At 53.9% G+C, this 25,430-nt stretch overlaps 1 long non-coding RNA gene and 1 other non-coding gene across 2 annotated transcripts; both read left to right on the forward strand.

Annotated features, from left to right (window-relative positions):
* Positions 1 to 1,270: 1,270 nt before the first annotated feature.
* On the forward strand, positions 1,271 to 12,652 carry LOC122215171. Its single transcript, XR_006200281.1, has 6 exons — positions 1,271 to 1,621; positions 2,977 to 3,162; positions 4,431 to 4,573; positions 5,681 to 5,878; positions 6,690 to 6,828; positions 11,727 to 12,652. It is a non-coding gene; the product is annotated as an uncharacterized LOC122215171 (long non-coding RNA).
* LOC122216716 lies at positions 3,961 to 4,067 on the forward strand. The gene has a single exon (XR_006201069.1). It is a non-coding gene; the product is annotated as a U6 spliceosomal RNA (small nuclear RNA).
* Positions 12,653 to 25,430: the final 12,778 nt, after the last annotated feature.

The raw sequence follows: 25,430 nt of genomic DNA on the forward strand, positions 1-25,430 counted from the left end.
TGTAAAATTGTGATAAATCATACGTAACATAAAAATGTCCATTGAAACCACTTGAAGTGACAATTCAGTGACATTAATTACATTTACAGTGCTCTGCAGCCCCCACCACTATTTCCCAAACTTTTCATCTCCCCCAAACAGAAACTGTGTGACTGTTAAGCATATTATACCCATTTCATGGATGAGAAAACCGAGGCACAGAAAGGTGAGGAAACTTATCCAAGGTTACTCAATAAACACGTGGTGGAGGCAAGGTTTGGCTCAGGTAATCTGGGTCCAGAGCTTGTGTTCCGAATCTCCAGTCTGCACTGGGTATCCGATAATGGCTAATGTGTACTGACAGCCCGCAAGTGCCCCCGCTTTTCTTCAATCCTTACAGGAAGTCTACAGATAGCTATTTATTGTCCCTATTTTACAGTTGAAGAAACTGAGGCTCAGGGAGGTTGCCTAAGCACAATCATGGTGTGTGGCAGGCAGAGTTGGCCTGCCTGCCCTGAAGGGTCACGGTCTTCCCACCTTGCAGCACACCCTTGCGCCGGACCAACGGGGTCTTACGGCTCTACTGGTCCTCTAACACTCAGCACACGTCCGGTGCCCGAAAGACCAGCGGAAATGCCCTCCAAGACTGCACTTGGGAGGCAAACCCGGCGGTTTCCAGGAGCCAGAGGACAACGCAAGGCAGGGCGGAGGAAACTTCAACCGAAAGGCAGGGCCCGGGGTTCCTACTCTGGGTCACGAGAGTCGGCAGGGGAAGGCTCAGTGTGGAGCTGGAAGTGCGCGCGGGGGAAGGGATGCGAGTCCTCTCCATTCCATTCCACAGACGGTCCTCAAGGAGCCCCCAGGGTCCGGCGGCAGGGCGGCCCCGGGAATCTGCCTGAAGCACAGAGAGTCTGATCAGCCGTAGAGGTTCGCACAAGTTGCGAGGGTGGGGGTAGGGTTTTGGGGGAGTGTGGAGGTGGGGTGATTAAAAGAGAGAAAAATTATATCTGGGTCCAGGAATAACGAAAGGCCTCCTCTAAAAAAGTCTTGAGCAAAGAAACGGGATTTAAAAAGAGGTGATTTTGAGTTTCGGGAGATGCCAGGAGGCAGGCCCCGGAGGGCTTACGGCGGACCAGGCTGGGAGGTTCACCAGGTGGAAACCCGGGCGGGGCGGGCGGCGCAGCGAGCGCGGGGTGGGCGGGGCCTCTCCAAGCCCCGCCCCGGGCCCGCCCCGGGGCCCGCCGCCTCTTCCCGTGAGAGGCGGCGGGCGGGTCCCGCCGCGGAACCTGCGCCTGCGCCCGCGCTGCGGACGCGGCGACCGGTTTTTCTGACCCAGCTGGAAGGGCCGGCGCGGGTGGCCTCGAGTGCGTGTTCCTCTTGGCCTCTGATGTCTGCGAGGGGAATTCAGCAACAGGGACTCCTGTCTGGTGCTCTGACCCCAGCTTCCTCAATCCAGGCTCTAGAGAGGCGCCCTCAGCCGAGCCCCGGGGTCCCGCGGGCCGCGGACCCTCCCTCCCTTTCCCTGCTCTGCACCCCGGGCCGGCGCTCCGTCCTGGGCGGATGCCCCTCTGCGCCCTGTGGGCCCGCGCCGGCGCTTGTCCCCGTCCCGACCTGGGTTGGCCATCACCCTGCGTTGGGTCGGGTAAGCACCAGTCTCCCCACCCCCCTCCCCCCAGCTCTGAGACCGCTTCTGTTTTAAGACCCGCGCGTCGTGAGGCATCCAGGGCGTGTTACGGGAGGAACGCGTGAGTGTGTGATGCCCGCGTGCCTCGGGCAGAGCGCCCCTTCCCCATGGCCGTGAGCAGGTGGAGAAAACACCGTCAGGGGGCATCTCCAGGGCAGGAGTGGGGCCTCCTCCCCGCCAGGCCCACATCCCACAGCGCAGGTGTGCCGCCCCTAGCCTGTCCTCTGGCATTGAGTCCCCAAGCTGGGTGAGGCCTGGGGCGGGGGAGGAGGAAGCAGCTCCAACACGCAGAGGAAAGGCTCTTTCCTACCGATTTGGGGCTGGTGGGGGTGGTGGCAGCCCGGGCCCCCGCGTCTGGGGACTGCCTGCCCTCAGAACAGGAGCTGGGGGACCTGTGACTGGGACAGTGCCCTGTATTTCAGGGCTGCGGAAGGCAGCTCTAGACTTCTTCAACATTCCTGGAAAATGACCTCAATTTTCTGGAAGAGGGAAGGAGGATCTGGTTCTTGGAACATTCCCACTTCTTCACACAGATGCCACTCACTCAGTTGCACGTGAAGGCTGGGGCATCTGTGGTCAGCACTGGCCACCGCCCGCGGTCAGGCTGTCCCCAGCCAGGGAGCCCAGCCCTGGCTCAGCTCCTGCGGTGGCGATCCGTCCAGCGGCTCTGCGTGGACCTGCCTGCTCTCTCATGCCTGTCCTGAGCCTCCTTGACCGGAAGCCGGTCAAGCAGGCCAGTAACGGCCCTGGGGGCTTCCTGGGGGAACTCTGTTATGCTGTAAATGGCGTCCTCGGGCTGCTCTGTCCCAGGGCTGACTGGCCACCTGCCACCCATCTTTCTCTCTTCTGCCACTGTGCCTTTCCTGCGTGTGGCCTCTCTGACCAAGTCCTGCTGAGCAGGGAAGGACTAAGAGGTTAAGCAAGGGCAGGAGGAAGGTGGGGGTGGAAGGGCTTGCCACCTCTGGGCTCTGGGACCATGTTGTGACCAAGGAGGATAAGTGTCAGTGGATCCGTTTGGCGCCCTGGCCCTTTTCCGGAGGTGCTGGGATCCTTTCTCCATCTTTCCCTCCAGCAGGTGCCTCTGGCCTTGGTGTTATTCCTGCTTCCCTCCAGGGTGTCCTCATCCTAGAGGGCCGTCTGGGGGGTCCTCTGGGACCTTGGGTTGGCGGTGTCTCGGGGCCGCAGTCCACTTCACCTGAGCCCTTTGTGGCACGTGGCTCTCTCACAATTCCCCAGCGGGACTTGGGGCTTTGTTGCTGCATCTGGCTGTACCCGGGAGGCACTGACATGTCTGTTCACCGCTTGACCCGCAGGGGCTGTGTTTGTGCTTTCTGGCATTGTATTCGGCCCCGAGCGCTTACTGGACACTCAACAAATGGCTGTCCCTTCTCTGGCTGCTGTCTGCTAGCCCTCTCACCAGCCTGGGCTCTGTCACTCGGCCTGTCTGCTTTAAGGAGTACTCAGTCTACCCCAGCACGCTCCCTCTGCTTGAAGAGCGGGTGAGTTCTCTGAGTGTCTCTCCAAGCCCCGTCTCACATCCTCTCCCCCTCTCCTGGCTTTCGGTTCACAAAGGGCTGCCCCAGGTCCTCCCATGTACACAGAGGTGCTGCAATTTCCAGAAGAATCCTGGGGCCCGAAGAACCCACCCAGCAGGCAGTCGGCCCCATCACCCCGCTGGCCATTTCCTGGCCTCCCTAGGCCCTTCTCTCTACAAGCCCAGCTCTTGGGAACCCCGGCTCTTCCCTGCCAAAGGGGAAGGCCTCACCCCCACCTCTGTGACCCCAGGACAGTTTTGTTCCCCCTGCCTCAGCAGCTCTCCCACCTCTGGTAGGGTCAGCAGATTCTCTCCTGCCTGTTGGGCACCCTGCTCCAGGCCACATGATCTGGGCCACGTCACAGCTACCCACATATCTGTTCCGTTGCAACCTGTGACCTTGTTCTCTAAGACAAGGCCGTAGGTTTTTCTCATTTGCCCCAGAGTTACCTAAAGGGCTGTAGGGTGGTAGGCAGCCCCCACACCCTGAGGGCCAGGGCATGATCTGATGTGGTCACCCAAGGTTTCTCAAGGGAGCGTCATGAAAAATTTCTGAGTTCCACATTGTCGCAGAACAAAATAAAACCCTAATTGCTTCACACCCTATACCACCCTACCAGGGACAAAATCAGAGCTTGCACTGGGGGGGCAGTGATGGGTGCCTTTGTCACGGGGTGTGCAAAATTGCGTGCCTGCCCTTTCCCCTGCCTAGCCCAGTTCCCTGAACCCTGGGACGTATGGAAAGTCACAAGTGTTTTTTCTCGTGCTCGCTTCGACAGCACGTAGACTAAAATGGAAGCAACACAGAGAAGATTAGCGTGGCCCGGGCGCTGGGATGACACCCAGATTCACGAGGCGTTCCGTATGAAAAAAATAAAGTCACAACTGATTTTTCTTTTCAAGTCTGTTGACAAGTTGCAGAGTTTGCCTTCCGAAAATGGATGCTCTGTTCAGTTTAACGCATTCGTTAAATAAGTAGAATTGCTTGAGTCCCTGCTATCGTGGGGACACAACAGGGAGCAGGGCAGACGCAGACCGCCCTCCCCGTCTTTGAATTCGGCTCACATCCCAATTCTGCCGTTTACCGGGTCACCTTGTGCAAGTCTTCGAATCTCTCTGCGCTTCAGTGCTTTTTTCCTATCAGACGAAGATGGGAGTTCCTGCCTCGCTGTATTTGCCTGGCAAGTAGTAGGTGTTCAATAAACGGCCGCTATTCTCATTGCTCTTTTCCAGGCTGGAAGGAGAAAGGTGTCCTCTTTCTGCTCATGTGGAAATTGCCTGGGAAGCTAGTAAGCTGTTGGCTCTGAAGGCAGTTGGCTGTCCTGAGTTTTCGAGTCCCTTGGAAGGATTCTGGGGAGTTGGCCGATTGGCTGCAGGTACCTGCCAGGCTGCGGGCCGTGCCGAGTGACCCGGAGTTGGGGCTGTCGCTAATGTCCTGTTCTAATTTCTGTTTCTCTGTGTGCTTTGTAATTGGGCCACTCTTTCAGTCGGCTAGAGCAGTTAATGACCTTGAGAAATGATCCCAGCCCTGAATATAGAATCCTGCTCTGTTGAAGTCACCCACTTCCTTTGTGGGTCTAAACGTGTTTGTGTTTTCCCTCTCGGGCATGCCTTCTCTTCCGCTTTGATGCCCGCCTCTGTAACAACAGGGCTCGGAATTATTAATTCCTACTGCGCAGTGAGGTGCAGTTTTATTACACAGAAAGGGGGAAAATATAATTGCTGTCTCGAGTAATCATTTTCTGAAGGCTGCAAGCATAACCTTTCATTAATATTTCATTCGCGGCCAGGGTGGGTAACTTGAATAGGCCTAAAAATATTGTCCCCTTTGCATGGCGAGATCAGGAGCTGGGAGCCAGTGGCTCTTCAGTTGTTTGCAATTATTTCTAAAATTAAAAATGTTTAACCCATTAACCCATAAAAAAGCAGATGAGAGACTTACAGAGACACAGCTTTTTACTGATTGGGGGAAAGGTGCAAATCCCAGGCATAACGCATCTCAGCCCCTCCATTTGGGGAGTCATCTCACTGCCCTCGCGGTGGATTTGGGGCACGGGGTCTGGGGGCCAGTGACTCACTGATCGAAGTGAGGCCGTCAGGTCATGTCCTATAGGTGCCGTGAGGCCGGACATTCGCAGGTCACTGGGTTTAAGGATGCCGTGGGAAGTGCCATGGTCTTTGATGTTCCCTGGAGAGAGGCACTTGAAGCCTTCAAAGTGTCTCCCTGGAGAGAGCCAAAAGCTGATTCTCAGGTTGGGAACTGGGGAGACTCTGCTCTTGGGGCAGAGAGGAGGCAGGCCAGTGGGGAGGGCAGGAGCTGAGCAGGTGGAGGGAGCGTTTCGGAGCCTCAGTGACTGCTGGCCATTCTGGGCAGCTTCCTTCAGCTTCCTTCCCAGTCCTGGGGAGTCCAGCTGGTTGGGGACCCAGTGATGGCTCCTGGGTGACTAAAGTCCCTGCTTTTCATGTCCTCACATATTTCACAGACCCGAGCTCATCTGACGATGTGAACAGCCTCCTGAGACCTGCAGGAATGTGATGACATCAGTCCTTGTCCCCCTAGCTGGTCCACTTTAGCTCATGGGATCCTCTGACGACCTCCCTGGAAGGAGACGCTCCCTTACAGATGGGGAAGCTGGGCCTTTTGGCTGAAGTCATTGATTCCTGAGGTCACATGGCTGTAGGTGAGCTGGGATTACTCAGTGGCCTGGCCGGGTGTGGGCGCCTGTGGATCCTGGTGGGGGTGTGGGCTGCTCAGCGCTGGGTGACCACAGCGGGACTGATGTGCGAGGCCACCGCACTGTGGGTTCTTGCCCGCCGGGCCTCCCTCCACGTTTGGGTTTGCAGGGGTCCTGACTCCTAACTCCGGGTGTGTCCACGTGAAGGGGGGAAGATCACTAAACTCTGTAAGCATGATGGGGATTTTTAAGAACACCCTTGCTCAGGCCTGGGGTTGCTATGTTTCTGTGTTCTTGGCTCACTGTGTTTTCCTGGAAAAATAAATAAATCAAAAACACTGGCCAATAGGTTTATTGCCATATATCATTCGTGACAAAGATGGTTATCTTTCTTAGTTACTAATCACCTTGGGATTTCTAATGTTTATTTATTTTTGAGAGAGAGATAGAGCATGAGTGGGGGAGGGGCAGAGAGAGAGGGAGACACGGAATCTGAAACAGGCTCCAGGCTCCGAGCTGTCAGCACAGAGCCTGACGCGGGGCTCGAACCCACAAACTGTGAGATTGTGACCTGAGCCGAAGTCGGACGCTTAAGCGATGGAGCCCCCCAGGTGCCCCAGTCATCTTGGGGTTTCTAGATGTGCTCACGTTTGGGCCCCAAGATGTGGTGTTGTCAGGGGCTCTCTCTTCAGAAGAAAGGCCACAGGGTCCGTAAACCCTGAGACCGGGCTGGGGGCCCTGGGGGAGGCTGGAGAGGAGTGAGGACTTGAGGAGCAGCCGTGAGATTAGTTTTTCTTTTCCTCTGCACCCGGAACAGGGCAGAAGGCGGCAGGACAGACACCGATGGCGGCCCCCCTGTTCCGGGTGCTCGCTGTTGAGCCCGTTTGACCTGCTGACCTCGTGTTACACACGAGGAAATGGAAGTCCTCCGAGGCGAAACAACACCCAGGCGCCAGGTGAGTGCACAGAGCAGGGTTCGAAGCCAGGTCCTGTCCCCGCCAGCCCAGGGGAGAGCTGACCCCACAAAGCGGTGGCTCCTGGCCTCTCCCTCTGCCGGACGTTTCCCCTCTTCCTCCCTTCGCTCCGTGATTATGTGGCTCTGCTCCTGCCAGATCCGGACCTGCTGGTAAAACCACTTCTGAAGAGGTTTAGACAGTGACTGCATTTCGTTTATTTCCCCCCCGTACTCATTCCGCTTCATAAACATAAAGTATTGCTTACCGAGAGCCTGAGTTTTCTTTCCTAATCCCGTGCCCCAGAAGGAGCCGCAGCTGATGGCCTGGTGTGTGATGGGCCGGACTTCTGTTTCCAGGCAGATATGAACCTTTAAAGATATATGTAGATCTCTACACGCAGAGAACTTTTTATTTATCCAGAACGAGTACCTATAAGCAGATGATTATAGTGATGCTTGTGAAAGTCAAAGATTGCCAGTGGCCTTAATAGGGGTTCGGTTCGATCTGTGATAGAGCCTTCCGGAGAATTACTGTTTGTCTGGTAGAAAAAGGGCTCTGCACGCACAGCCGTGAGAGCTGTTTACAACATGTCATTAAACGTAAAAACCGAAGGACAGATTGTCGGCATCATGCGGACACGGCGTCCTGGGCAGCTTCACATGGAAGCGTATCCGGCTTGGGCAGCCGTGGCAGACACAGTCCAGAATCCCCTGGGCCGACTTGACAGCACGGTCGGTGGCTGGATGTCTGTGGCCCAAGCTGCCTGTGACACCGCGACGCCTCCAGAGAGCCCTGGGCTCCCCTCCCCCCGGAAGTTACTCGCTGTCGTGTGCCAGAGAAGTCCTGTGGAAAGTGCTCGTCGGGCAGGGGCGGGGAGGGGCCGAGGGCAGGGGAGACCGTGGTGATCCCCAGCTTGAACTGAACCCTCCCTGGAGGGCAGCGCCTCAGAACTGTTCCATTTGCACACAGGCAGAAACCCAGGCCCGGAGGGGGAAAGTGCTGTGTCTGAGGTCACACGGCAGGGCTGTGGTGGGGCTCAGCAGGCTCCCCAGAAGCACTCTGGGTGTGACTCTGGCGTCTGTGCTGGGGTGGGGTGGAGGGGGCTGCCGCAGGTCTCTTCTAGCCTTCCGTGGCATCTCCTCAACTTTCCTCTTCCTCTCCCTTCTCCCTCCTGTCTGCACCCCCCTCAATGTGGTCTACATACCCCCTTGTCAGAGCTGAGGAAACTGGGGCAACTTGTTGGGGAAATCGGGGCAAGCAGATCCTGGGTGAGAATCTGGTTTGATGCCCCTTGGATGTTCCTGGTGTGTGCTTTGTGCCTGTGTGTGTGCGTATGGGTGTGCGTGCGCACATGTGTATGTATGTGCGTGCGCGCGCGTTTGTCCATATGTGTGTGCGTGTGTATAATGCTTTTACATGTGTGCTGTGTGCACGGGTGTGAGTGCCCATATATGTGTGCGTGTATGGTGTGGGTGGTACATGCCTGTGTGTGTGCTGTGTGCATCTGCGTAAATGTGAACGTGCATGAGTATGTGCACACACGCATGCTGCGTGTTAGAGGAGACAGGGTGACTCCCAGCCACAGCAGTGTTGGAAGTGACCCCGGAGCAGGGGCAGCCCCGGGCCGCCGCGTCACCCTTCCTGCAGGCTTCCACGGGAGTCGTGTCTCCAGAGCCCGTCCCTCCCGGCAGAGCCTGGGGCTCCGGGTGAAGAGAGGCGCACGCTCAGAAATAGTAAACCACTGTTTTCTTGCCGGCTGTTTGCCCTTATTAATTCAGGTAGCAATTACCCATTGCGAATATTTGGCGACTAATTAGTTTTTCCTGTGGAGAAGGCAGAATGAGGGATGGTTTGCTCTGACCCGATCCACTTTCTGGGTTTCCTGAGGAGGGGGCTGGAGGGACGGAAGGAGGGAAGGGACAGAGGCTGAGAGAAACCTGCCCGGCGCCTGGGATGCCCCTTTGGCTGTTGGGTCTTTGCTGCAAGTCTACAGTGTGATAAAAATAACCCACCCAGTTTTGGTTTTGTTCTTGCTTTCATGTTGCCTGGCCCATTTCCCCTGCGGGTGCCGCTCCTGGCAGTTTGCCTGGTGATGTATCCGTGGTGTCAGAGCAAGAGTTCGAGGCCGCTTGCTAAGCCGGCGTCACCCCCTTTGGGAGTTGTGCCCCCTGAATCCACCAGGGGACCAGGGACCCTGCGTGCAGGGACGGCACGCCTGGTGAGAGGAGGGGCACCGTTGTGGAGGCTGGGAGGCCGAGAGGTGCACCTTTCGGGGGGACAGGTTGGGAAAGACAGCCACGTGTCCCGTCTGCCTGAGCTTAGCTGTGAGTTGACTTGGAGGTTGCCTGTAGTCAACATCTGGCCTTGGTTCATTTCGCCTTTTTAGTTCTTGAACTTTTTGTTCCTGGGGAATCGTCATCAGGGCCTGTATTGCTTGTGTGTGTGTGTGTGTGTGTGTGTGTGTGTGTGTGTGTGTTTTAAAGTTTATTTATTTATTTTGAGAGAGAGAGAGAGAGCATGCATGCAAGCTGGGGAGGGGCAGAGAGAGAGAGGGAGACACAGAATCCGAAGCAGGCTCCAGGCTCCGAGCTGCCAGCACAGAGCCGGACGCGGGGCTCAAACTCACGAACCGTGAGATCATGATCTGAGCAGGAAATCAAGAGTCGGATGCTTAACTGACTGAGCCACCCGGACGCCCCAGGCCCTCTCTTGTTCTTCGAGGCACCTCTCAGAAAGAGTTCCAGTAGGCAGGAGGGTTTGTAAGTCAAGTCGGAGCAGCCTCCTGAAATGGAGCACGTGATGGGCATGAGTCTAGTTTGGGGAGGTGGTAAGTAGGTAAGTCAAACAAATATTGCTATACCTTCTCTGGGGACTGGGGAACCATGGCACCCAGACTGTGCGGGGGGAGGGGGGCGGGACACAGATCTGGGCACTGCAGCCCAGCTCACCAGAATGGGGAAGTGGGGGGCTTCCTCTGAGCCCCTCATGTGCTCGCTGCCTGCAGGGACACGCGTGGATCCACAAGGTCCTGGCTCTCCATCCAGCACTGTTGTGGTTTGTGTCCCTGAAGGGCACTCTCTACCCGCCTCCCATTTCAAATGAAAATTTCTGACCGGGATCGGAAGGCCTCCCGGCCACCTTCTTCCTGCAGCCGTGTCGTGGGGCCTGGTCTTGGCCGGGCCTGCCACCCTACTTCCTCGTTCTCAGCGGCCACCTAGGGCGGGCATCAGCACTTACGGCCCGACACCGGCTGGCTGCACCGGCCCCGCCCCCGCACAGCTGCAGAGGCCTCCTCCAGCCCCACCGTGCCCCTGACCGCTCCGCACGTGCTTGTCTGTCTGTCTGACACAGCTGGGCCGGCTCTGCTGATGCAGGAATTTGGCTCTGGTCATTTGCACAGTTGCACGGCCGCCTCACAGCTTTCTGTAGTTCAAGGCCACAGACCTTGTCTTCTGCTGTGTGGGGTTTCCCCGGAGTGCCAAGGCTTGTGCTCTGTGGCAGAGGGCGGCTGATGCCCGGCGACCATGCGGGCTGGTTTCCCCAAACTGTGGTGGCTCCACTTCCTGCTCAGGGAAAGTGCCAGGGCCTCGGAGTCAGGCTTGGCTCTGTGTCCCGCTTCTTCCAGTTAGGTGCGACCTTGGGCAGCTTACGTAATCTGTTTGAGCACCGCCTCCCTTGTGATGCCTGTGTCTGTGGTGTGTGCTACCCGCATAGTTGGCATCAGAAGGAGCCGGACGCTCAGAGTTCCCGGTGAGCAGCCTGGACAGGTGGCCCTGCGGGCTCCCTTTAATTCCCCAGGAGCCTGTGGGGAACAGGCCATGGCCCCCTCCTCCCTGAGGCCCAGGCCGGGAGCTGGAGCGCCCTGTGGGAATGGGTCCGCTTATAGCCGAGGGTAGGGCGACTCCCAGATGGGTTCCAGGTTACCCGAGGGGTGACGTTTAAATAAGCCCCCGCACCGAACCGAACCGTGTTTCCAGGCGGGGATGTGAAGCGGCTCGGGGCCCGGTCCAGCTGTCCCGATGGCCACAGACGGGTTTCCTCCAAGGCGTGAAGCTTCCTACACAATCCCTTCAGCTGTCTTGGGAAATGCAAAACACCAGGTGCAGGACTGTCGGTTAGAGTTTCCATTTACATTACCTGGGGCTTTTCTGCTCAGCTTCCCCCACCCCCCTCCTGCAGCTAGGACTTCGCTGTTCCCAGGCCAAAGCCACCTGAGGAATGTGCCAGTCAGCTGGGCTGCTTACAGCGGGCGAGGTACCTTCCACAGGGACTTTTGACCCCGAGAGTCTGGGCGGCACAACGGCTTTGGAGGCAGGGATCCTTGGTCCAGATCCCTCTCATTACCTGGGCGGGCTTGGGACAGCCATCTGAGCGTGGAGACTGTAATGCTTCCTTGGGGGCCGGGTGAGGCTGAGGTAAGCTAAGGAACAGAGACGTTTTGGCACAGGGCTTGATAAGTGACAGCTGATAGTATATTAACAGCAGCCACCCATGCCAGGCTTCCCAAACGTCAGCTCTGCGGAGTGCCTGAGAGCATCCCTCCTTCAGAGGGCGCAGCGATCTTAGAAAGCATGACTGCCCCCATTTTACTGATGGGGAAACTGAGGCACAGAGAAGAGAAGTAATGTGCCCAAGTTCACAGAGCTGGTAATAGGCAGAAGCCCACATGTGCACCCAGGGAGTCGGGCTCCAGGGCCCGTGGGGTCCCCATTCCTCTGTCCATGCAAGATGTCACCACGCTTGGAGGCTGCTGGCCAGTTTGAGCCTGGTTGAGATTCTCTCTCTCTCTCTGCCCCTCCCCGCTCGCACACTTGTGGTCTCTCTCAAAAGAAATAAATAAACATTAAAGCAAACTTAAATTGTTTTCAACATTTTTTTTACATTTCTTTTTTTTCTAGAGAGAGAGAGCGGAGGAGAGGGGGCCGAGGGAGCCTGACATGGAGCTTGATCCCATAAGTGATTGAGTGATCTTCTCACAGTATCATTTCACCTTTCCCAGAACATCATATAGTTGGAGTTCTGCAGCACATGGTCTTTGCAGAGTGGATTATTTCACCCAGAAACATGCATTTACGTTTCTTCCACATCTTTTCATGGCTCGCAGCTCATTTCTTTTCGGTGCTGAATAATATTCCGGTGTCTGGAGCGTATTTATCCATAAGCGCAGCTACCGAAGGACGTCTTGCTCGCTCCCGAGCTTTGGCTCTTAGGAATAAAGCTGCTGTGCACGTCATGTGCAGCTTCTCATGTGGATATGCTTCCAGCTCGTTGGGGGCAAACACCGAGAAGCACAACCGCTGGGTCACAAGGTAACGGTCTGGTTTTGTAAGGGGCCACCCGGCTGTCTCCCAGAGTGGCCGCTCCCCTCTGCACGCCCTCCAGTGAGCGTTCCTGCTTCTCCTCGCCCTGGCCCAGCGGGCGGTGTCCTCGGGGCTCCGGGGTTTGGTCCTTCTGGTCAGCGTGCAGTGGGGTCTCCTTTCAGTTCCAATGGATGTTAGCTTTCATTTCTAACCTTACCTAGGTTCCCCTGCTGTTTCTTTTTATGCTTTGCTTATTCAACAAACCTTTCCGGAGGAACTTTTCCTTTGAAGTGGGTGGGTTAATGGGCACGACTCAGTCCTTTCTCATTGCCTGTTAGAATCTGCATTGTGCCTTGTGTGGGTGCGTGTTGCATGGGTGATACCTAATTATAAGGATGTATCGGTGAAAGGGCTCTGCAAACAGGGTTCTGGCAGAGGTACTGGGGGCGGTTGGGGGCATGAATCACTGCAGCATTTACCTGCTCCTTGAGAGTCCAGGCAGGGACCCCTCCTGCCTGTTCTCTGCTTGTTGTCAGCCCTGCAAAGTGCCTGAGCCCGGGGCGGGGGCGGGGGACAGTCAGGAAATGTTTGTTGAATGAAGAAGAGGAAATCAAAGAAGGCTTCCTGGAGGAGGTGGCCCTTAAGCTGAGGCTGAAACGGAATTCTTGTTTCATGAGGGCGAGCAGAGGGGAGATGGCAGGCGCCAGACTCAGAGACGTGGAAGGTGCACACAGCTTGCAGATCGTAATCAAGCAAGAGGTCTGGTTGGGCTTTGTTTTGTCACAAGCTATGTGTTTGGGGCAAGCGAGTTCCTGGAAGAAAGTAATAAAGATCCATCTGTTTGTTCAATAAACATTTACTTGCCATATACCCTGTCTGAGGCTTGCGGAAGGCTGACACGAAGCTGTGGGCAGCGCTGGCAGGCGAGTGGGGGAGCCAGTGGGGCTCCCATGGTGTCCTGGGCGCTGGGTGGGAGTCATGCAGGGAGAGGGCGTAGGAGGAGGGCGTCGGGCCAGGGTCAGAAAGGAGGGCGCCCTGTGGGAGCGGGTGTCAGAGAGGGAGGGACAGGCGCAGCAAGGAAGCTGGGGATGCAGGAGCCTCAGTGTAGGTGCCCTTGGGAGGGCCCTGGACGTGCCACGTGGAGGTTGGCAGGCGTGCAATGTTTTCAGGGCAGTGTGCTCATGTCTCACTGAGCTAGGAACTGCTTGGTAAAAGTGCAGATCCTTGGTTTCGACCTTGGTGCAGAATGCAGAGATTTTGACCCCATGGGCCCAGGCATGTGCATTTTCATTTTGTGGGCATGTTTTTGGCACCCCAGGAAATTCCGATTCTGCTGACCCTTCGACAGAGCAGAAATGCCTCTCTCAGGGCCTCGGGAACCCCTGCAGCGCAAACCCATTAAGGTGCCTAACCTTGCCGCTTCTGCGGGGGCCTGAGGCTTGTGTCTGGACTGCCTGTTCTGCTGTCAGCTGGCCCCTGGGGACACATGGTCCCGGAGGCCACGTGCAGGGACATCATATCGGGGCCTGATTTCCCTCCTTGGTCAGGTGACAATCTGACAGCTCATCTTGATTTCATCTCATTTCACATGTTGCCTGTTCAAGAAGCAATTTCAGGTGGCTTATAAGGCATAAAATACATGAATATGGCATAAATTAAAAGTGGAGAAAGATAGAAAAACAGGGGACGAAACAGAGTGAAGAATAATGACGCTCAGTTATCGGGCGTCACTTCCCTGAAACCTGTTCTAATTTCTTGCAGGGTTTATGGCTACTTTGCGGGCCGTGTGGAGGATTAGGGTTTAAACTGCCAGTGCTCCTTCCGCTGCAAAAAGCCTCGAGTCTCTATAGAAGCTAAAGCCACCAAATCCGTACTTGATTTGTTTAATGAAATGTGCTTCTTAGCAGGCGCGCGATGTCGAGCGAGTATTGTCTGGCGGTGAGAACGTCTGGATGCCCGGCCCGCAGTGCCGAGCGCTGCCAGTGACTTTTTTGTGCCGGTGAATGCGGGGTCCCGCGGCTGCTCGCTAAGCCGACCCTGAATGCACAGCAGCTGGCTGCAGGGCCGCTGGGCTCTGTCCCTGACCCAGGGGGTTCCCAGGTCCTGGAGACTCAGGCCTCGGGTCAGCTGTAGGCGGCCACCCCACACTCCGGGGCCTTCCGGGAGCCAGCGGGACAGTGGGCCCCCATCTTTAGGGTGTTGGGTTCTAGGGGAAGCATCTGTGATAACATTTGCTTCATGGAGAGAGAAACCCCTGGTCCAGTAGCGTTAAAAGCCTCCACTCTTCTGTGATCTCCGTACCGCAGACCTGCCCTCCCCCCCAATTTGCTTTTGTGTTCCTGGTGGTAAGAATACACTTGTGAGTGAATGAACCTCCAGGCTGAGAAGGTCAAGCAAGCTAAGCTGGATCCGCCAGAGCAACAGCAACCTCCCTGTCCCAGCCTCTCCAAGGAGGGCGGGGCCATGCTGTGTTGTCTCCAAGGAGGGCGGGGCCATGTGTGGTTACCTGCCCAAACATAGGATTTTTTTTCTTTTCTTTTTCTTTTTTCTTTTCTTTTTTTTTAGGTTTGTTTATTTATTTTGAGAAAGAGAGTGAGGGACCAGGGGAGGGGCAGAGAGAGAGAGGGAGAGAGAGAGGATCCCAAGCAGGCTCCTTGCTGGCAGCACAGAGCCCGACCCAGGGCTCGAACTTACCAACTGTGAGATCACGACCTGAGCCGAAACCGACGATGGGCCCTCAACCGACTCGGCGCCCTGAAACATAGGATTTCTGAGATCTGTGGTAATTTCAGTCAATGTTCTTGGAATAGAGAAGTTGATTCTTTAATCCAGTGATCTTTCTTGTCTCCCCTTCTTGAATTTCCTCAGGAGCGCTATGCCAGTGCAGCATCTGCGTCATGTGTGTGTGTCTGTGTGTGTGTGTGTGTGTGTGTGTGGGGTCGCGACTTTCTCTGCAGAGTAATGATTAAGCAAAACCAAAGGGCAGTCTTCTGTAAGGGCGCTGTTGACAAATATTTCGGTTACATAACCGTGAACTGAGGTTGCAAAGTGTTGTATCCCTAGGTCCTTAACTCACCCCTCCCGCCACTGGCTCGGGAGCTGGGCCTGGTCCCCTGGTTGACACCACCTTGTCCACAGGGGTGGCTTCTCTCCTGGGACATAGTCTTCACCCCTTCCCTCTACCCTCCCTCCTAGTGTGGCTTTTCCGGGGCTCTTCATGCGGGTTCCTGCTGCAGCGTCCTGAGGCCCTGGTGCTTTGGCTCATCTCGGCTGGTGAGAGCCTTTGGCTGTAGGGAGGAGCGTGCGTGCGGGTGTCCAGCCCAGGGCTCATCATCTTGGCCCGCGAGGCTCCTGGCTGCCAGTGGGGAGGATGAGGCAGGGCTTAGGTTGGGTTGCTGGTGCAGTGCCCACAGGGGGGCCCCAGGCATGTGGCCTCAGGAAGTGTCCCCTCTGTGCAGCCCAGGGCTTTGGATGAACAGGGGCAGGTGAAGCAGTGGAAGAAGAAGGGTGCTTGGCGGGTGAACACTGGGGCTGCTTTCCAGGCTGGGGATCTATGGGTTGTGTGGGCGGGGAGAAGCAGGGGCCGGGAAAAGCGAGGGGCTGGTAGAGGCGGGGGGGCCAGGAGAAGTGGGGGGCCGGGAGAGGTGGGGGCAGGGTTGGGCTCACCTGGGTGGCAGTCACCGTGGGTCCCAGATGGGTCACCAGGGAAGCGTGATGGGAGCTCAGTCCTCCGTGGGGTAGGAGCTGGTCTTACAGCCTCAGATGGCAAGTGGTTGGCAGAGGCCCAGACCAGGCTGGTGGGTGACCTGGAGGGAGCATTTAGCGGGGCACAGGGCTGGGACGTAACCCTCCCTCCCTCCTTCTCTCCTGTCCCTCCTTCCCTCACTTACTCATCGCCCACTCTGTGTGTCATGGCCTCGCGTTAGGCACCGGGGAGGTGGAGAATGTGGCACGGCCCACACTCAGGAGGTTTCTAGCCCCTGACTTCCTGGGGTAGGAGGGTCCGTAAACACCAGAGGGCCAGGCCCCAGAATTTCCAGCAGTCTGTGTGCCTCAGGAAACAAGGATTAGGGGTGTTTCTGTAGTACCTTCCAGCAAAGAGTGACACCCCCTGATCTGGGTCCCGCCTCAGCCCTTGCTGTGTCACGACCCCGGCTCGGGAGAGGAAGTGACCTGCCCCTGGCCCAGGCAGCGTGCCCCAGTCTTTCACAGAGCCAACCTGCTGCCCATGTAGACGGGATACTGACACGGAGAACATTCTAGAGGATCTGTAAGAGAGGACTCTGGGTGTCAATGGGGCTTTATTCAATGTGATCTAAATTATGAGGCATAATTAGATGTATTAGGTTAACTGTATAGAATTACTGTTTTTACAGGGCAAAGATGGTCAAATACGGTTTCATAGGGTCTGGCTAATGGTTGCAGGGAATATAAAGAGAACTCATATTGTATTTTAGAATATATTAGTTGCCTCATTCTGACTGAGGCAGTGCCTCCAAGGATACCCGTTCGACAGTATTTCTCGAAGAGTAACCTGAGGATCTGTTTGGGGTTGGAGTTGGGGGGTCGGGCTTCGACAGTCAATGTTTGAAGGCATAGCCCCATATTCTCCTGGGTTTAGAGATGTCCTGTGACTTGTTAGTTCATTAGCCACGAGTATATTCAGCCTCTGTTCCAGTCTGTGTGATATACTTTAGTATCTTTTGGGATAAGCAGTGTTTACCGTCTGCTTTGAAATGTTATTCCTTTTTTGCCTCTATATTAGGGTTTTCCAGAGAAGCAGAATCAGTTAATGTGTGTGTATATTTATCTGTCTGTGTCTATGTCTGTGTCTATCTCTACCTGTATCTATCTCTATCTCTATCTCTAGCTCTAGCTCTAGCTCTAGCTCTATCTCTGTATCTATCTATCTGAAAGAGTGAGCAAGCAAGCAAGAAATTTTAAGGAATTGGCTTACATGATTAAGACTGGCAAGTCTGAAATCTGCAAGGTGGGCCATCAGACTGGAGACCCAGGGAAGAGCTGACGTTGTATTTCAAGGCCAAAGTCCCTCTGCTGGCAGATTTCCCTCTTGTTTGGGGAACATCAGTCTTTGTTCTATTCAGCCCTTCAACTGATTGGATGAGGCCCACCTACATTATGGAGGGCAATCTGCTTACTCAAAATTCACCAATTTAAATTTTTTTAAAATGTTTTTATTTAGTTTTGAAGGAGAGAGGGAGACAGAGCGTGAGCAGGGGAGGAACAGAGAGAGAGGGAGACACAGAATCCGAAGCAGGCTCCAGGCTCTAAGCTGTCAGCACAGAGCCCGATGCCGGGCTCGAACCCACAAACTGTGAGATCATGACCTGAGCCAAAGCCGGACACTCAACCGACCGAGCCACCCAGGCGCCGCTCAAAATTCACCAATTTAAATGTTAATCTCATCTGAAAACATCCCCATAGGAACTTCCAGATTAATGTGTGACCACATATCTGGGCCCAGCCAAACTGGAAAACAAATAACTATCACAGCACCTAAAATGACATCTTTCAAATAGCAGAAGTTCCTTTGGTTCTAGAAGGCCGATATAATTAGTATATGCAAGGTAGTTTCTAGATCCCATGGGGTGACAGGAATGCTTAAAAATGATCAATAGATAGAAACCCTGAGTTCTTTCTACCAATTAATTGGTAGGCATGGGATAGCCATTCTGTGCCCATCTTGGACAAGTGCACGCATTACATGGTTAATAACATATGTCAGAGTCTTCCTTATTGCAACTCAATTTTTTTGCCAAACCCACCCTTCCATCCTCTTCCCCTCCTTTCCTCCCCTCCCCTCCCTTCTCACTTCCTCCTTCCCTTCCTCCTTCCTTCCTTCCTTCCTTCCTTCCTTCCTTCCTTCCTTCCTTCCTTCCTTCCATATTTATTGGGCATCTAGCATATTCCAGGTACTAGGCCAGGCCCTGGGAGGTAGGGGCGGGGGGGGGTGGTCAGGAATGAAGACATCCTACTATCAACAGTGGCTTAGAGCCTGAGAGGGGCTCCTGGTGTAGAGTTAGTTTCCCGAAGGTTTGAGGTCAGCCTTGGAAATCAAGTTCCTTTCCCTTTCTCCAGGGCTTCCTCAACAACATGAGGTCTTAACACGCAGCCTGCAATAGTCCTGGGTGGTCCTGGGGGGCAACACCGTGTCTTTTTTATAATGCGTCTTTTCTTCTAAACAGAGGGACCTTGCCCTCTTTCCCGAAAGGAGGGATGGAGGGCCAGCACCTCACCTGGCAGCTGGTTCGAAGTGCAGACCTCAGGTGCACTCACAGCAGCCTACCCAGGGAGCACCTGCATTTTAACAAGATCTTCAGGAGATTCTTGTGCACGAAAGCCTCACATGTGCTTTCCTAGTCCTCCTTTCCCTCAAAGACACAAAGTTCCCTTTAAGATCTGGAAGAAGTGAAGGTCTAGCCAATGGACTCGCTTCCTCGGGAAGATTCTCAACAAGTGCAAGAGGTGGAACTTTATTCTGAAACCAAGCAAAATAAAGCGTCCTCTTCTCAGGCTCCCCCCCGAGGGGGAGACGCTGTGTCTCTGCACCTGAGCTGTCCTCTGGAGGGAGCTGGGGCAAGATGCTTCACTTCTCCAAGACAGTTTTCCCTTCTGTAAAATGGGGATGAGAAAAAAGATCCTCCTTTCTGAGTTGTGGGGAAAGTTCACAGATCCACACGGGGTGGACGGTGTGTTGGGAGCCAGGTGTGGCTTATGATGTCACTGCAGTGGGGAGGGCTGGAGCCGGGCTCCTCATCGCTAAGTGGGGGTAATGCCTGCTGCATGGGCTGGCCCAAGGATTAAGAGGCTATGCACGCACGATGCCAGGGTGACAGCTATTATTTTCATAACAACTGGCTTGTGTAACTGCCCTGAGCGCATGGCAATCAGCCGTGGCTTCAGGGAGGCCCTGGTACCTGAATCATCCAAGGACAGGTGGGGGCAGGTGGAGGAAGAGGCCACTTTGGGCTGTGGCAGTGCCTTCTAGATCATTCACAGAGGCACGGTTTATCCCAGGGCACTCAGGCCTAGATTCCTGAGAGAATCCGTAAGAAGCACTGAAGTTGACATGACATGTTGCTAAGTAGATTTCTTTTAAAAGGTGTTCTCTCTCTGAGGTAATGACAGATGTGAGTGTTGCTATGGTGACAGGTTGTCTGTTTGGAAGTACACAGCACAACGGTTCAGGTGGCTTGCCTACAATTTATGGTCGTAGAATGTAAGCAAGGCCCCTTTTGGGAAATTTTTCCAAGGGGTCTTCTTCTAGGTTCTCGTTTCCAAAGCCGAGTTTATTTTGTGCCTTGGGTGACTGTGCAAGATGGGGAGACCATTGCATGTATTTAGAAGGACAGAATCTATGCACACCACACGGTTGAAAGTTCAGGGCTTTCGAGGAACTGAAGGTGATTGAAAAAAGTCCCACGTGGAGCTTAGAGCATCAAAGGGAAGCAGAATCTGCAGCGAGCCTCGAAGTTATTTTAATACGACAAGCGCTCGGGGGTGCCCGCTGTGTGCTGAGGGTCCCATGGAGGTGGAGGGTGGGTGATGAGGTACGAGTGAGCCGCGGTCCCTGCCCTTCAGAGGTCAGGGCAGAGAGCCCAACGCAGAGCGGACTGGGCTACAGGCTTCAAGTGCTATGGACACAGCTGGGTGTTTGGGGGCTGGGACCAGTCCCAGTGTGAGGGCCGTGGTCTGGGGACTGTAGCAGGATCTTGAAGGATGAGCAGGGTTCCTGCAGTGTCCATTTATACAGTTGCCTATCATTTCATCCTATGGAAACACAACATGTGTTTGTTTTTTTTTGCGGGGGAGGGATCTCCTCTTCGAGGCTCACCTAGGCTGCTTCCAAATCATCTCTGTTATGAGCAGGGTGGTGAGCACTGTCTATGCCTTTTGAGCAAGACAGTTGAAATAGGAGATACGTGAGTGTAGGCAGTGTGTTGTTTTGTTTTAAGAAAGGCAGACTCCCACCCGCAGTGCCTCATTCGGACGTGTCTGGGGTCTTGGAAGCTTGTCTACCCTACCTTCTCCTCCCAGTGGTCCTTGAGAGCTTGCTGGGAGGTCCATCGGTAGGAGGGGAGCACAGTCACTCATATACCCTTGCCCCAAGAATGGTCCTCCTGTGCCGGGGACGATCATCCTCTTCCACCGAGCACGTAGCTTCTGGAGGGACACACATCGGCGGAGGGGGACACCCGCCTAGCCAGCCAGATCAGCCAGATCAACTCTGGAGATCAATGGGGTGACAGATGTCGCAGCCAGAAAGCCCCAGTATCCTGTTCCAGAGAAGCGTACCCCCAGGTCTCCCCGTCTGCCAGGGCCTGGCCTGCCAATGTTTCACCTTGAGCAGACGCAAATCCTCGTCTTGGTGTTTTATGGCCTCTGCATCTGTTCTTTGATTTTTCTGTATTGTGTCTCTTTTGAATGAGAGGAAAAAATGCCCGTTTATGAGAACAGAAAAAAAACAAGTTTCAGGAAGTGCGGCTCATTTCTTGGTGTACCAATGAATGGCATCTCGTTGCTGTCCAGCAAGTGGTCTGCTGTGGTTTGTTCACCAGGACCATGAGCTGTCACCGACACCGTCCCGGGAACTTTCTTCTCAGGCGCCGGCTCTAAGCTCATCCTCTTGGGTTATTCTCTAGTTGCTTCTATTCTCTTTTCCCGGCACAGCCCAGAAGGCAGCCACTCTCTCTAGAATCCAGAGCCTGCCCTGCTCTTCTTCTCCTACTGGATCTTCTGATCACAGATCCACTGATGGAGGAGGGAAACTGTCTGAGGACAGCCCTGCTCCAGTGACGTCATTTCCTGCCTAGTATTCGGGACTCCTTTTGTTGGAATTACGAGAAACACGTGACACCTGTAAGGGGCTGCCTGGTACCTTTCCTGCGACAGTTTCCAGCAGGGATGGGACAGGGAAGGAAAGGAGATCGCCATCTGTGGGCCTCTATCAGACGTGGACCCTGGCCTAGGTACCCACGCACCAGCTAACAATTGGCTTTGACCTCACATCTGGGCTGTCTTGCGGCACTAAGTCGCAGACTTGCCAGCTGGCTTGTACGATGGCCGGTCAACTGTGTATAATCCCACAGATGTGGACCCAGCAGAACCACCCAGCTACGGCTTGTCGCTGAGCGCACAACTGGGCTTGGACAGAGTCAGTTTAGATGACAGCTGTGTGAAAGGTCACATAGCAGTTTGCACATGGGCAGTGGGCAAATTCTCACAGTCCAGGGGCTGGGCTAGCTGTGCAGGCTCAGACAACAAATCGCAAATCCCTCTCTCTGGGGTAGACTCACATTAACCACGCTCATGGCACTGATGTCTATGCTGGATGTCAGCTTGTTATTTTACAATGAGAACTCCATCTGTCGAAGGGTCTAGAGGGCTGAGTCCTCGGCTTACCCTATTCTGTGTGGAGAAATCTACCTGGCAAACGGTTGATCTTAATCCAACGGTTGCCTGGTGACTGTGGGATCAGAGCCAGGGAGCAGGTTAGCAGATTTGAATGCTTAGTGACATTAGGTTTCCATGCATTTCTTCCCCCGATGTGTTGTGAGAGGCGCTTGCCATCGGGACTGGAGAATTAAAACCCATTCCTCAGACAGACCTGTTTCTCTTCTGGCTCCCTGTTGTTCTGGGTTTCTGTGGCTGAAAGCTTCTCTGCTCTAAAGAATCATTTTCTTTCGTTATGAGACTTGTTTCACAGGCTGTCTTGACTTTCTCACTCTTTCACTTACATCGTGGCTGTTCTGATCTCCAGGCTAATGGTGTTTCCTGTAAAATTGCCCGAGTTTCTCAGCACACAGTGAAAAATGACTTCTGGGGTTTCACTGGGGTTATGTCTGCCCATTGGTAGTTCTTTGTTTTGGGGGGATTGGTTCTTAGTTCCTCTTTTCTGACCTTGCTTGTCGCTGCTCAGCCTGTAGGAAGGCCTACAAAAGGCTTGAGTGGGAAATGTGCCTGCCCCTGTACAGGGCTGTGACACCAGCGTGAGCAGTTGTAAGGGCAGATGCAGCTTTATCGGGCTTATTCTTTTTAGGCTCCTCTTTAAGATGAAAGTACAAAATGTAAAATGTAGTATTAGGCACAAAAAATAACTACTTTTTTTTTACATTTATTTTTTGGACAGAGGGAGAGCAAGCAGGGGAGGGGCAGAGAGAGAGGGAGAGAGAGAATCCCAGCAGGCTTCACTCTGTCAGCACAGAACCCAACGTGGGGCTCAATCTCATGACCACAAGGTCATGACCTGAGCCAAGAGCAAGAATCAGATGCTTAGCTGACTGAGCCACCGAGGCACCCTCAAAACGACTACTTATTTAAATAGGGCCTAGGTTAGTAAGGACCCTGAGTTTTATGAAATGCATGAAAAATTGACCTCTTCCAGAGGCTGTGGTACAGATAGGGTGCGTTTGGGTCCAGAGAAGCCTTGATCACAGACCATGGGCACTCAGGATAGGGTCTTAAAAGTTCCTGTGCTTAAGCGTAAAAAGTTCACATTGACAATATTTACACCAATAACGCATGGATTTGCTCTTACACAACACAGAACAATCCAGAGTGAAAAGGACATAATTCTCCTCTAACTAATTCTGTTTCTCAACCTGCCTTCTGTAAGTAATCCCTATGGACAATTCAGGACGCACCCCGCCGCCCGCCCCCCCCCCCCCCCGCCGGGCCTTTTTCATAACATACGCAGAGGCACATCTACCTTGTTATTTCAAAGGATGTGTAGTAATCCAAGCCAAGTGTACTTGGCCAATCACTTATTGATGAGCATGTGGGTTTATTTCAATTGGTTGCTTTTACAAACAGTGTGGCAGTGATTGTCAAAAAAAAAAAAGAGCATGTTTTTGCACATCTGGATGTATGGGGACATTTCTGCGGGGTAGGTGACTAGAAATGGCAGGTCGGGTGAAAGTGGGCGGGATTGAACGTGCTAGATTCAGTGAATCGATCTCCAGGAAGACGACCCCAATTTACGCTCCTACGATGGTATAATGGTACTTCTTTCTCTGTATGCTTATCGGTATCTATTTTTAATCAACATGATGGGTGAAGAATGGCATTACTGGTTTTTTGGGGGATTCTGCTTCCACATGAACGTATACGATCGTCAGGGAGTACGTAACTCACTTGACTTGGGCTAACCCCAGAATGAATGTATTATCTTAAAATCGAGAAAGCCAGAACATCCCATTGAGCCAACGTCCGAAGTATGTACAGGTTCTGGACACTTCCGCCCACCTGCCCTGTTACCACCTGGTGGGTGCCACCATCTTCCATGGCCTGGGCGACCGCCGTAGAGCCCTCGCTGGTCTTCCTGCCTCTCGTCTTGGCTATTTTCAGTGATGGCCGTCAGATCGTCCCGTTACAACTCCCGGGTTGGAGACCTTCCAGAGCTCCTGACCTCCCCTCCCGCCCATCAGTGAGTGTCCACCGAGGGCTTTGGCACTGGCTGTTCCGTCCATCTGGAAGGTTCTTCCCCCAGATGTCCACAGAGACAACTACCTCACCTCCGTCACACCTCTGTTTAAATGTCATTTTCTCAGTAAAGCCTTCCCACATTGAAAATGGCAAACTCTTAATCTCTCTGGCTGTGTTTATAGATTTTATGGCACTTTCAAACATATTATATAATTACTTACCATTCTGCGTATTGTTCATTATCTGTCTCTCCCAGCTATAACGTCAGATTCTTGAGCAGAGGGCTCTTCCCCCACCCCCTTAATTTATTTAAACAAACAAACAAAATACTAAAAACGGCTCACCCAATTCTCCCAACCCCTACACCCCACCTCTGGCAACCACCAATCTGTTCTCTATGAGCTTGGGAATCTGAGTGTGGATTTTTTTTAAATTAATTTTTCCCCCCTAAGATGCCACATGTAAGAGAGATCATTTATCTTTCTCTGTCTGACTTTTTCACTTAGCATCATGCCCTTGAGGTCCACTCGTGTGGCAAATGGCAAAATTTCATCCCTTTTCATGGCCGAATAACATTCTATGACATAGATATACCACAGTTTCCTTACCCATTCATCCATCAGTGGACACTCAGATTGGTTTCCATGCCTTGGCTATTATAATAATGCTGCAAAGAATATGGGGGTGCATCCTTTGAAGCTGGCGTTTTCATTTTCTTTGGATAAATCTGCAGACGGGGAATTGCTGGATCATATGGCAGTTCTATTTTTTTGAGGTACCTCCATACCATTTTCCATAGTGGCCACACCAATTTATGTTCCCACCAAAAAGGTGGCGGTTGCGAGGGCGCCCTTTTCGCCACATCCTCGCCAACACTGGCTATTTCTAGTCTTCTTGATGATAGCCACTCAAACAGGGGTGAGGTGATGTCTTATTGTGGTTTTGATTTGCATTTCCCTGATGATTAATGATGTAGAGCATCTTTCTGGGGACCAGCGGGCCATCTGTAGGTCTTCTTTGGAAAAACATCTATTCAGATCTTCTGCCCATTTTTAACTGGATTTTTTTTCTTTTTTGTTGTTTTTTTGTTTGCTTTTTGCTATTGAGTGGCCTGAGCTCCTTATACTCAGATATTAGCCCCTTATTGGATATAGAATGTGCAATCAGTAGGAAAACAGCAGCAGGCAATGTTGACAACCTTCTCTTGTGACAGAAATTCAGATGAGTGCTAAGGTCACTGCAAGGTGAGGGTCACCAAAGTTCCTCAAGAGGGAAGGCCCGGGTAGGACAGGACTCAGGTTAGAGCACACCTGAAGGACCTCCTGGACAGAAAGCCAGCGGCTGCTGGGTACTCCCTGGCCGCGCCCGGTGGTCCAGACGTCACCTGTGAGTGCGTGCTGGGTGCTTTGGTTCCAGGTGTCAGTACCTATCTTGCAGGTACTTCCTGTTTGAGTCCCCTGTGCCGACTCCGCTCCTCTCGGAGTGTCTGAGTCAAAATGGTCAGCAGCCTGTCCTCCGCCCCGCCTCCCCTTTGCCTTGACGCCTGTCCTGGAGCACTGTGCCTCGTGGGATGGGGTCTGGCCCTGCCCTGCAGTGGGGGAGAGTCCCTCACGGCTGGTACAGGAGGAGGCCCTTGCTGGGCGGGCTGGTGCGCCCCCTTCCCGGCGTGGGGGCTGTGCTTACTGGGGTGGCCGCTCCCGCACAGCTTCCCCCAGATGCAGGGCATCCCTGCTTTGTGCTCAGCTGCCGGACCGGAGCCTGTGGGAACCCCCCCCGCCCCAGGTCACCCGTACTGTCACCCGTGCCCCTGCCGGAAGGTGATGATGGCAGGTCGCCTGCCGCCATCTCCTCCCGGCC

This window comes from Panthera leo, chromosome A3 (genome assembly GCF_018350215.1).
Source record: "Panthera leo isolate Ple1 chromosome A3, P.leo_Ple1_pat1.1, whole genome shotgun sequence".
Taxonomy (NCBI): domain Eukaryota; kingdom Metazoa; phylum Chordata; class Mammalia; order Carnivora; family Felidae; genus Panthera; species Panthera leo.